This window comes from Panthera onca, chromosome C1, assembly GCF_046562875.1.
Source record: "Panthera onca isolate mPanOnc1 chromosome C1, mPanOnc1 haplotype 2, whole genome shotgun sequence".
NCBI classification, from domain to species: domain Eukaryota; kingdom Metazoa; phylum Chordata; class Mammalia; order Carnivora; family Felidae; genus Panthera; species Panthera onca.
Window position 1 is genome coordinate 37,542,420 of NC_138346.1, and position 12,877 is coordinate 37,555,296.

General features: G+C 37.2%; 1 pseudogene; it reads right to left on the reverse strand.

Moving 5' to 3' along the window:
• Positions 1-10,121: 10,121 nt before the first annotated feature.
• Positions 10,122-10,795, reverse strand: LOC132671043 (large ribosomal subunit protein uL16-like; annotated as a pseudogene).
• Between the last annotated feature and the right edge of the window lie 2,082 nt (positions 10,796-12,877).

Consider the following 12,877-nt stretch of genomic DNA (forward strand, 5'->3'; position numbering starts at 1 on the left):
TCCAGATAGCATAAGGAGATACTTCTTCAGGCGTAGGGATTTTCCTGTACAAACAGGATGTATGTCAAGGCTAAAATTGGGTTACTGTGCAAATAGGGGAAAAGCAATGAGCACATTACTTATAATCCTATTTTTAGTTCCACTGCCTTCCACACTGCTGCCAGAGTGATATCAGAACACAGATGGGATTGTGTTATTCTACTCCTTAATAGTCTTCAAATGGCTCCTCAATGCCTAGAAAATGTCCAAATTCCTTAAAATCCCAAGGCTCTAAACAATCTGATCCCAATCTGCCCCTGTAACCTCATCTCTACTCAGTCCCTCCTCTACACCCATGTTCTGACTTATGAATAACACCATGTATTTATTTGTCTCTATTCTTTTGCTTATGTGGTTCCCACAATTGCAATACCTTCCTTATCTGGCATATCATGATCTGTCGGGCTAAACTGATATCTATGCTAACTGATATCTATGGCTATCTGTGTTATGCTTCATGCTTATTTCATCTCTTGCTGGCTCCCAGGCAGAATTAATCATTTGTCTCTCTTTGTAGAGGACTCATTTCAAGTACTATGGTGGGGATACAATGTGAAGTCAAAACAGACATCATATCTTCCCCTCATGAGCATGAAGTCTCATGGCAAGTCAGGTATTAATATCACAAATGTAAATTAAACTATGATAAGAAGAACATAGTGTTATAAGATCATTTAGGCACTTAAAAAAAATCTTTCCTGAAAGACCTGAAGAGAGGCAGGAAGAGTAATAAAATCATATGTAAAGGCCCTGTAGGCAGGAAAGAGCGTCAAAGTGCAAGATGGAAGGCCAGGGCAATGGGGATGGAAAGATCATTGAGAAGCCTACAGTTGGTTGACCCTGGAGAATTACACAACATTTTTCTTCATAACCCTTTACATTAATCTATTCTAATTAATCTTTTGTCTCTAGAGGAAGATAATATGAAATGCCAAGAAAATTCAATGAAATTTTTCAGATTTTCAATATCCTATCACTACTAATTCTTAATAAGAAGGCGAACCATTCCCTGAAGACTACTTACAGCATTCACAAATAAAATTTCCCTATTCTTTGTAGTTTTTTATATTCTGTCCCTGACTGTTCATGAGTTACAAAAGCTGTGCTCAGTGCCACGGGCTGTCATTGCTCAAAAAATAAAGTTAACAGCTTGTTTTCACTGGCAAGAGTAAATCAACACCCTTCTGCCAACAACTGCCACCAGTACAACCCAACACATAAACACCCTATATATTCTGTAGAGGACAAATAAACTAATTGGTGAGGAAATTAACTGTCCCAAATTTACTTCAGGTCACATTTTTCACAAGATTTCTAGTGTCATTGAGTGCAGAAAATTGAGTATATTTCTTTGAAAGTAAATTATTTTAAAAATTCCTCAAGAGATTCATTTGCCAGAGACTTTTCACAGTAATAACAAGGGAGATGGCCAACTCTTGGGGTCCATTACAAAAACAAGGATTACTCTGGGTCAAGAATTTGAGGGTATTTTGTGATTTTTTTTTTCCTTAGGAAAGACATGTCTGAATCCTATGTGAACTACAATTGCAATTAGAAAAGCACTGATTTTATATTTATTCCATTTATTCATTCAGCAGATTTTATTAAGTATTTACCCTGGCTTAATCTCTACAACCATGGTCAGAAATACCATGTATTTATGATGTATGTATTTTATTTCCTTAATTCAGACAACTGAAGAATCTCATAGAAAACAAAGAGTGTTTTCTGTAAGACTTGCATATCTGGTTTATTTACTTAATCTTCAAATGCATATATATCAGATATTAATTTCCATTTTGTGATTGAGAACACTAGCATGGCATAACTAATTTTAGTGATGGTCCCAGAAATGATAGATGGATCAGCAGGAATTGTGAAGATGAGTCCAGAAACAAAGCACTTCATCACTCTTGATAGAATCAGAACAAAACTTTCCATTCCGTTTATGTGAAGTAGGTTACAGAGTAAAGCAAAAATGTAACTGGTATCTCTCAATTCTAAAATTATGTTTTTTGTGTTTTCACTTAATGCCTTTGTTTGAGCTTCTCTCTAACCATTTAGGACAAGAAGTCCCAAATTTTAAATCACTGGGACAGGGAGAAGATGGAGTCATGGCAGACAGGGTTGTGTTCAATTTGTCCTTGTAACCCTGCTATTGCTATAAAAGGTGGCATCACCTGTTTACTCACGAGCAGACTGACCTCAACTACATACACAAATGCATTGTTATAGTCTCTCCTAGTAAGTTCAAAGTCAGGGTTTCTCTGTTCTTTTTAAAGGGAACCTTATAGGATTTTTGCCTGGATACCAAGACTTCAACATGTATTGCAGTAGTTCATACTTCTGTCTCCATCTGTCAGGTATTTAAGTCTTTATAATATCAAACACTCAACCTAGAATTTACAGTCATAGGAAAACTGAATTCTCTCCAAATGGAGGCAAGAGAGATAGTGGTTTTTTTTTTTCTACCATTAAATCACAGTCTTGCAAAGAGTGGTCTTTGTGATTTGGAATAAATTCCTCAGTATTTTATTTTCAACCAAGGGTCACCATGCTTCTTGTGTTTGTGTTGTGTTTAGATTAGCTTTTTGAAAATAGTGCATGTGCAACAAGATGACCTTTTAAAATCCAGATCCTTAAGAATTTTGAAATTCTTATGGGTAGAAGCTGTAAAGAAACTGAAAACTGACATTTAAAACCTGCAAAATTATTTCATCTTGCAGGATATAGTTAACTGGTTCTATCCTGAGACTTGCTAATTTCTTTGTTCTTATGACCAAATGGCCACTCTTAGCTATACAAAAAACAAAAAAATAAATTCTAATCTATTCTCTTTGAAGGACAAATCAGAAGCCCCATAAACCCATATGCTGGCATTACGAATGAGCAACTATCAGTCGTATTGCCTATATAAACTGGATTAGTGTCTCGGAAGACATTGTTGCTTTTTTGTTGGGCAGCCAATGGAGTTGAGAAAAATGTTTCTTTTTCCTTTGAAATTTAGTGTGCTCTGTGCCTAAAAATTGTCCCTGGTTTATAGGAAGTTGTATTCCTATTTGGGCAAAAACTCTTAGATGAAGAGTTGAAACCAAGAAAAGAGGTTCCTTCAAGTCAAATTAGAAAAAAGACCTAAAATAAAATGGAAAGAACCTAATGACTTCCAAGCAGGAACAGACTGTTAATGTTCTTGTGCTGTTTTACATGAGACAACCCAGACTTTGAGTAATACCTGATTTTGCACCATTATGTTCTGAGATGATTAATTTACTGAGGCGGCCACACCCACATCCTGCAAGTAAGGTTGGGCATTTCCTTGAAGGCAGTGGATTTCCCACTGTCAACCACTTGAGAAAAGGTAGTTCTAGGGAAAGGAGAGGGAACCCTTGGACTTTGGTGAGGGCAAATTTTTCTTACCCATTCCTTGCCTCATAGCTATTTTTAATAAACCTACAAGTAAAAGACAAATTCTGTTACTTTCCTGGTAATGAGGATCAAGCCATTGTCAGCTACATGGAAACAGGCTGGGGAACAACCCTATCTTTACAGGGTTAAGTATGTAAGTCCTGGTAAGACTTCCTAGTAGAAGAAGTCTGGATCTGTAGATTATGAAAGTCATCCCACCCAGTAGCATTTGTACACTGTGTGTGTGTTAAACTTCCTTTTGATTATATCCAAACTTATAGTAAAATCTAGCTTAAAGGTTATAGCCTGATGGATGACTTTGAGAATGGTAGAGTAAGAACTTCCTGAAAATCTGCTCTTTTATAAACACAATGAAAGCAGTGGCAAAAATTATCAAAATCAACCTGTTCAGAATTCTGGTTATTAATTAGACTTGCAACAATCCAAGGAGTTTTAGTCAAGAAAAAATGGCTGAATCTCAGAAAGAACTGTGAGTTTTGTGTCATTTTAATTTGCTGTAATCCTGTCTGCCTTTCTCCAGCTTCATGATATCCTTGAAAAACAATAGCATGGGTTGTTTGGTTACTGGTATTTACAATAACTATAAGTACCAACAGCCTACCAGCCACTGGAGGGAAGAGAACATACTTGAAACTCCTTAACAACCCCATCCCCAGGGACCTGTCATGATTTGACTGGTCTGGGAGCTTACTGAAAAGCTCCATTCTCAAGACTGTTCTTGTTTAGCCTGTGAGAGCAGCTCTATCCCTAGGGTATTTGATGAAAACAATCAGCAGCAATTATATAACATCACAGCTCCTGAGGCAGCATTTCCAGCTGGGGATAACAAGCGTTGACCACAAAACTTGAAAGGAAAAACTGGGAAATGTGATATGCACAGAGAACTTTGAAAAACTCCTATATATTTCTGGGATTCTAGAAGGTCATACCCACATTTAGGAGATATGTGAATGCCCAGGATAGACTTGGGAAAACTCTCATCTTTCACAACTAACATGCATTGAGGCTATTCACAAGCAGGAAGTGAAGGCTAAGGGAGAGTTGTAAACTGCCTATAAAGTACTGAAGTCATGCCCTAACACACATACAGAGTTCCTCAGCAAAGGCTGAGAGACTTTCTGATTCAAGGCACTTAAAGAAATCTCTGTCCCATCCTTAGCTGACCACTAAGAAAATCAACCGGAGACTTCAGTGGCTGCACATGACAAAGACTACAGACCATAGAATCAGCTTAAGAAAGTCACTAAACAAACAAACAGCAACAACAAAAGGAAAGGGCACTAATCTGATTTCTAGAGTTGCCACATTATATTAAGTGTCTCATTTTTCACACACAAAAAAATTATAAAACAGGCATACATACACACACACAGAAGCTTCAGGAAATTACAGCCCATGGATGGTGGGGGGTGGGGAGGGAGTCAGTAAAAACTACCCCTAACAAAACACAGGCATTGAACTTACAAGAAAAACACTTCAATCTGCTATCTTAAACTTAAAAAAAAAAACCCTAAACCATGTCTAAAATACTAAAGGAAAGTGTGAAAACAATACCTTACCAAATAGGGAAGAAAAAGAAAAAATATAAAAATTCTGGAGTTGAAAATACAATAGCTGAAATGAAAAATTCACTAGAGGGACTCAACAATACATGAACTGACAGAAGAAAGAATCAAAACATTTTCATACAGGTTAAATAAGATTATTCAGCCTGCTGAACAGAAAAGAAAAAGGATAAAGAAAAATGAATAATGCTTCAGAAATCTGTGGGACACCATCAAATATACCAATGTATGCATAATGGGAGTCCCAGAAGGAAAAGGAGAGAAAGAGACAGAAAGAATACTTGGAGAAATAGTAAAAAAAAAAAAAAAAAAAAATACCCAAATTTGATGAAAACTATTAATCTGCACATCCAAGGAGTTCAACAAACCCATGTAGAATTAAACTTAAAGAGATCCATACATACACACATTATACTCAAATTTCCAAAAAGACAAAAAGAGAATCCTGAAAGCAGCAAGAGAGAAGTTATTATAGACCAGGATTCTCAACAAGATCCACTGAGGCTAGAAAGAAATGGCATATTCAAAGTGCTGAAAGGAAAAAAACCCTGTCCACCAGTAATTCATATCTTCAAAACTACTATTCAAAAATGAGGGAGAAATTTTAAGACACTCTCAGATAAGCAAAAACTGAGAGAATAATTGCCAGTCAACTTACGGCCAACACCAACCCATCTTAGATTACTTACACCTCGTGACCTAATGATTGTCTTCTTGTTCCCATCATTGCTCTTTTTAGGCTAGACTTGAAACACTTACATCTGTCCTTTTATTCCAAATTGAAAATTGTACTATAGTCCTAAACTTGTTTAGAATATATATATACATAAATGGGAATTGATACACACTTATTAAATGTTACTGTAGCCAAGCAGCAGATTTAAAAGTACACTTTCTCCTATTTTGAACTGAAATATGGATATAATTCTGCTTGAGTCCAGAAGCATGCCCATAATGTAATTTATACTCTCTCCCTAAACATATTTATGTATCTAGCAGGTAAGAATCAAGAGAGGTGGAAAGAGGGACTAATTACAACCATTTTCTAAAATTCACAGTGAACTTTGGTTACCTCCTAACAGTTGGTCAGTCTAGTGTACTTCAAAAAAAAATGTTCACTTTTTGAGAGCTCTGAGTACAGATTCTGCTCATCTTTAGTAAAGACGCTAAAAAAAAAAAAGAAAGAAAAGAAAAGAAAGAAAAGAAAAAAGAAAACCCTCAAGTACTTGACTTGGAGTTCAGCACACCTGCTCACTGGGATGTGCTCAGCCTCAGTTTCATCATCAAAATATCGCCTCCTATTTAAATTATTTTCTGATATCCTGGGCAATTGCCCACTTCCTCCTCTGCAGTTCCACTTCTGCTTTTACTTTCTTTAAGGACTTATCACATTATACAATAATTATCTGCCCACATAGGTGCTACCATTAGACTGATCTCCTCCAAAAATGACACCTCTCATGGATCTCTGTATCCCTGACCTTCAGCACAGTAACCAGAAAGGGCTCAGTGAATGTTGGCTTAATGAGTTATTTAAAATAGGTAACTAAATTTTAGTCATGAATTATAGGTATAAAAGCCTATAATGGAATAACTGGGGGTCCTTAACATGACAGTTTCTATCACCAGCTACTGGTTAATAATGTTCTCTTTGATAATCCATCAAAAAATCCGCTGATCATTCATGACTATTCATACAGATTACTACTCACGCATATGATGTGAGCATTTACTAGCCACATCTAGGGTACTTTACATATGCTTTATTTATTTGAATAAACATATGAAGCAGTACCCTGGACAAACAATCAATGCTAACCTCAGCAATTTGATCACTCATGTAACTCTATGCCTGATCAGGTCCCCCACAAGTATTGCGAATAGGTGTAGGTATGTCTGACTCTGAGGATGAATGCAGGTCTCCCAGGGAATGTAGTACATATTCTCAAGTAACTCTAAGCACCTGAGTTAATCACCTAATGATTCTAAACACATATACCTTATTACATAGCACAATACTTGGCACATGGTAGATTATCAATGTGTGCTATGTCAATTAATTAAATACAGTGGTCTTGATTTAAATAGTATAATTATCTCCTGAATTTTTATCTACATTTTCTCTGTTTCTATCCCTAGTCAAAGGCAGGTCCTCTCTTTCAGCACATCTTTTCAGTGAGAAAATAAATCCTTTTTCAGAATGACTTTCTATAGTTACTCCGCTTGAGATTAGTTCAGCTTCCATTGCCAGCACTTGATGTCTCAAATAGAAATCCTTTTAGTTTCCCATTTCAGAATTTGCACTGAAATAGTAACAAGCTTAATCTGATTACACAGAAATAGTATCTTTTCATTGGGCTCACAGCCATTCTGAGCTTTCTTGAATTCACTCCCAAGACTTTGCTAAATGATTTTTCGGCAAGACAATCAAAACTGCTGGTCTCCCAATTTTTCTCCAACTTTTTTCTTTTCTAAAATCATTAGCATTTATTTTTCTACAGTCAATTATTGTTTACATTTCTTTCCCTGAGACAGACTCCTTGGCCTAACGATCTGTCACAGGAATGTTACCTTCTCTTGGCCTACTTTTATTTATTTATTTTTTTAATTTTTTTTTCAACATTTTTTATTTATTTTTGGGACAGAGAGAGACAGAGCATGAACGGGGGAGGGGCAGAGAGAGAGGGAGACACAGAATCGGAAACAGGCTCCAGGCTCCGAGCCATCAGCCCAGAGCCTGACGCGGGGCTCGAACTCACGGACCGCGAGATCGTGACCTGGCTGAAGTCGGACGCCTAACCGACTGCGCCACCCAGGCGCCCCTCTTGGCCTACTTTTAAATACTATGGAATTACCTTTTTGTCTGTGGCCAAGTAGAATTCAGTATAATCAAGAAACTGGAAAGAGAAATGCTTCTTCACAGTCCTGTTAATGATGGATCATTTGGAAATAATCATACCTGTTATATGAGAAAATTCTAAACATGTTTGTCTATGCAACATTTTCTATAAAGTCATGTGGTAGAACATCAGTTTTTAATGTATTAGTTTGGACTGCTAGAACAAAATACTACAGGCTTGGTGGTTTAAGAAACAGACATTCCTCACAGTGCTGGGGGCTGGGAAGTCCAAGATCAAGGTTCCAGCAGATTCAGTTATAGGTGAGAAGTCTCTTCCTGGCTACATACAGCTGCCTTCTCACTGTGTCTTCACATGACAGAGAGAGAGGGAGAGCAAGCCCTCTGGTGTCTCTTCTTATAAGAGCTCTAATCTCATCATGAAGGAAGGCCCTTCCCTCCAGACCTATCTAAACCTAATTATCCCCCAAAGGTCCCATCTCCAAATACTGTTACACTGGAGGTTAGAACTTCAATATATGAATCTTGAGGGGACACAACGTGGTCCATAGATTAACATAGGCTTATAAAAAAGTTATGATTCAAACTCAGCAAACACATTATTCCTTTATTTATTCTTCCTTTCTAGTAAATATCTTTATATATAATTCTCAACAAAATTTTGATCAAAATTTCTGAAACAGTAAAATTTTGAAAATAATTGATAATGTGACTAACAACATTTGAGGGATTCATTTTGTTTTAAGGAATTCCTTTTATGAATTTTATAATTCACTGGGCTTTTGAGATATTGTTGTTGAAAAAATTATGAGTGGTTAAAATTAAGAGTGACAATACAAAATAAAATGAAGATATAGAAGAGTTGGAATTCTTTTTTTGCTGATGATGTACTGAAATTGGTACTCATTTATAAGAGCGAACAAGTTGGAAATACTAAAAATAAGAGTCCATCAACAGTAGAATGCATTAAAAAAATTGTGGTGTAGTCATACAATGGAATACTACACAGCAAGAAAAAGAATAAACTGATATCTAGCACATGAGTCTCAAAGATGTGATCAGTGAGCAAAAGCAGCTAGACAAATTCATTTATATGAATTTCAAAAACAGATAAAACTAATCACTGCTTATAAGCAGAATAGCCATCTTTGAGAGGGGCTACTGAGTGGGAGGAGGCATGAGGGAGTCTTCTGGGGCTAGAAGTGTCTATATCTTGATCTGGGTGATGGATACAGGAATATGTTGGATATTAAAATTCCTCAGGTATATATTTAAGATACATGTAGTTTATGGTAGATATATTATTCCTCAATACATACTAAAAATAATTTTAAAAGAGAATTTAAAAATATGATTAACAACCTGACCCGCACTTAGCCTAGCAAATGCCTAGACAATGATAAGCCCTATGTTCCTCAAAAGTAACTAACTGCTTTTTCCACTGACTTCTCCAAAAGATGCACTTCTGAAATTTCATACACACTGAAGCCAAATCATGACCTCAAGACTCTCTGGGAGTCTTTATCTAACTATGGAAATAATGCCCTTTTCTTACAAAATTAGATTTCTTCTTTGCCACTGAGTTTCTAAACTAAGTAACCCACTGTATAGCAATCTACACATAAAGTCTGTGTCCATATATAATTTAGATCATCCAAAACAGGATGTTTGACAGTAAAAAGGAATACTGTTAATAATTACTCAGGGATAACATTCTTAAACCAGGATTGTCTTAGGTGAACTAGATGTCTGGTCACATTTTGTACAGGTGGTAAAACTATAAAGAAAAGGAAAATATTAACACAAATTTCAGGACAGTGGTTAACCTGGATGAAGTGAGGTTGCCATGAGGTAGAAACACAGAGAATCTTCAAAATTTCTCTCTTAAACTAGATGTGTGTGTGTGTGTGTGTGTATACACATACACACATATACATATTTATTAATTTATAAATTTTTTAATATATACATATATATGTATATGTACAGTTATATATATATATATATATATATACATGTGTTCATCTGTTGCTTTTCAAACTACATATATGCACTTATATGCCCTATAAAAATCATTAATAAATTTTTTAAATTATGATTAAAAGCAATAAAAAAACCCAAAATTAATGTAACAGGTACAGGTATTATGTTGACTTATGCTTGTCATTATGGTAAAGAGTTCAAGTCACTGATTATCGTTGGATATATCCTTTTTTTTTAACAGGAAATAGGATTTATCTGTGGGCATGAATAAGTGGGCAGTGCCAAGTTTCCCATGAGTGTAGGGCCTCCCATCTGTCCAGGAAGCCATCATGAGGGATGTATTTGACCCCAAAGTCATCTGGGATGAGCCACTTTTCAGCCATCATGTCTTCAAATTCATCTACATTAAATTTAGTAAAGCCCCACTTCTTGGGGATGTGATTTTTCTGGCAGCCAGGGAACTTGCATTTGGCCCTATGTAGGGTCTCAGCCACATGTTCTTTATTCTTCAGCTTGGTAAGGATGGACATAATGACTTGATCATTATGGACTCTAGCTACTGTGCCCTGAGGGCTTCTGAAGGCACCCCACATACCTGTCTGTATGGTCCCAGCAGGAGACGACATCTTGTTGATATGGATGACTTGGAAGGGGTGGAGGCGTGCTTGAATGTGAAAGCCATCTTTGCACAACTTTTCACCATGTACTTGTTGGCACAGAGGAAGCCTCCAGGGCTTCAAAACAGAGAGCTGTTCATATTCATCTGACACCATGTGGCCATGGTGTAAAAACTCATCACTTTTGCCTTCTTCCATTCCATATCAAAGATGTAGATCCTCACATCAGGTATATCTCTGCAGAAGTGAGACTTTGGATATGACTTGTTTGTACAATACCAGTAATACCAGACAGGGCAGTGACCCATGGCAACACCACAATCTGTGAGGGCCCGAAAGGAAAGAATTTGTTATATTCATATTTTTTGTAATGTCTTTGTCCAGGAAGTAATTCTTTAACACAAAAGCGCCACTTCTTTGGACTATAATTAAAAAATAAGTTTTAATATTAAAGCAGGAATTGTTCTTTGCATACAAATATGAAGAAGCTTGGGTTTACATACTACAGATATGTTATAACACAGGCAGACACTCAATTAACATTGAAGAGTAGGATGTTGAGGTGCCTGGGTGGCTCAGCTGGTTGAGCCTCTGACTCTTGATTTCAGCTCAGGTCATGATCCCAGGGTCCTGGAATCAAGCTTCCACAATCAGCATGGAGCCTGCTTGAGATTCTCTCTCTCTCTCCTTCTGCCCCTCTCCCCTGCTCATGCTCTCTAAAATTAAATTAAATTAAGCTAAATTAATTTTTTAAATAGAATGTTGATTTTCCTCTTCTTATTCCATCCTTTTTCCTTGAAGATAGTGGCATGGCCAGGGGCCAAAAATGTGGCAGTGAGGATGTGGCAATGAGGTTGGGACATTGATTATATATACAAGGAGTTGAGCAAGTAAATACATGTATCAGTTATAATGGGAGTCAGGTTCTCAATGAAATACAAGGCAATGTTAGCTGCTAAGGTGGGAAGAACTCCTATTTTGGAGAATAGAAAAGAACTCTATTTTGGAGAATACAAAACCAAGCATACTGGAAGGTACAAATGTCACACGGTGTTCAGTGGCCATTTGAGGTTTGTTCTTTGAACTGGTTTCTTATTGCTGCTGTAACAAATTACATAGTAGCTTAACACAAATTTATTATCTTAAGTGCTAGAGGTCAAAACTCTGAAATGGGTTTCACTGGGCTAAAATCAACATGTCAGCAAGACCACACTCCTTCTGGAAGCTCTAGGAGAAAATCTATTTCCTTGCATTTTCCAGCTTCTAGAGGCTGCCTGAATTCTTTGATCATGATCCCTCCCCCCACCCCCCCCTTCAAAGCTAACAGTGTAGCATCAAATTTTGGACCTATTTTCACTGCCACGTCTCCTACTCTGCCATGCCTCAGTCATCACATCACATCACCTTCTCTGATTTGAGACATGGACATCTTTGGTAGAGAGGATTATTCTTTCTACATGCTAGGACTCTGAAGTGAAAACAGTAAAAAAAAGTTTCATTTTTTTTTAAATTTTTTTTAATGTTTATTTATTTTTGAGACAGAGAGAGACAGAGCATGAACGGGGGAGGGTCAGAGAGAGAGGGAGACACAGAATCTGAAACAGGCTCCAGGCTCTGAGCCGTCAGCACAGAGCCCGACGCAGGGCTCGAACTCACGGACCGTGAGATCATGACCTGAGCCGAAGTCAGACGCTTAACCGACTGAGCCACCCAGGCGCCCCAAAAAAAGTTTCATTTTTCTATAGCTGCTAGGGGGAAAGGCAAGCAGGAAACAGAGGATTTGGTTTTACCAGTATTGTAATTCTATCAACCCTGGAGGGAGAAAGGGAACAAAGGTAATTCTAGTGATGGATCTTAGAATCTTAAGCCAGATAGGAAAGGAAGAGAAACCTGGTGGAGGTGGAAGGGAGGACTGTTAATGAGTAAGGCCAATGGGCTAAAGATCTCAATAAGGTCAAAGAATCACTGAATGAGATGTCTATAATAGACTAGTGGATGCAAGGAGTCAAGATTTCAGCAGTATTCATTCCTGATGTGGATGAGGTCACAGGTGTGACCACAGGAAAGACAGCTGAGGTAGGACAAAAGAACAGTCAGTGGATGCAAGTGTGTCACTTCCAATTACTCTAGGAAAGCTGCAAAAAGGAAACTCATCAAATAAACACAGCAAGGCGGAAGTTTATCAACAAATGCAGCCCATGGAGTCAGAGTAAAAAAAAAAGAAATAAGGCTGACTTTTCAAATCCTGTGCATTTGGCTTATTAGAAAAGCCAAAAACAAATTGGGTATTATTAGAAAGTCAAGATCATTCTGTGCTAGATCTTTTTCATGGGCTACTAGTAATCTGGGTTAGTGTAATGGGCTAAATTTTATCCCCCAAAATTCATGTG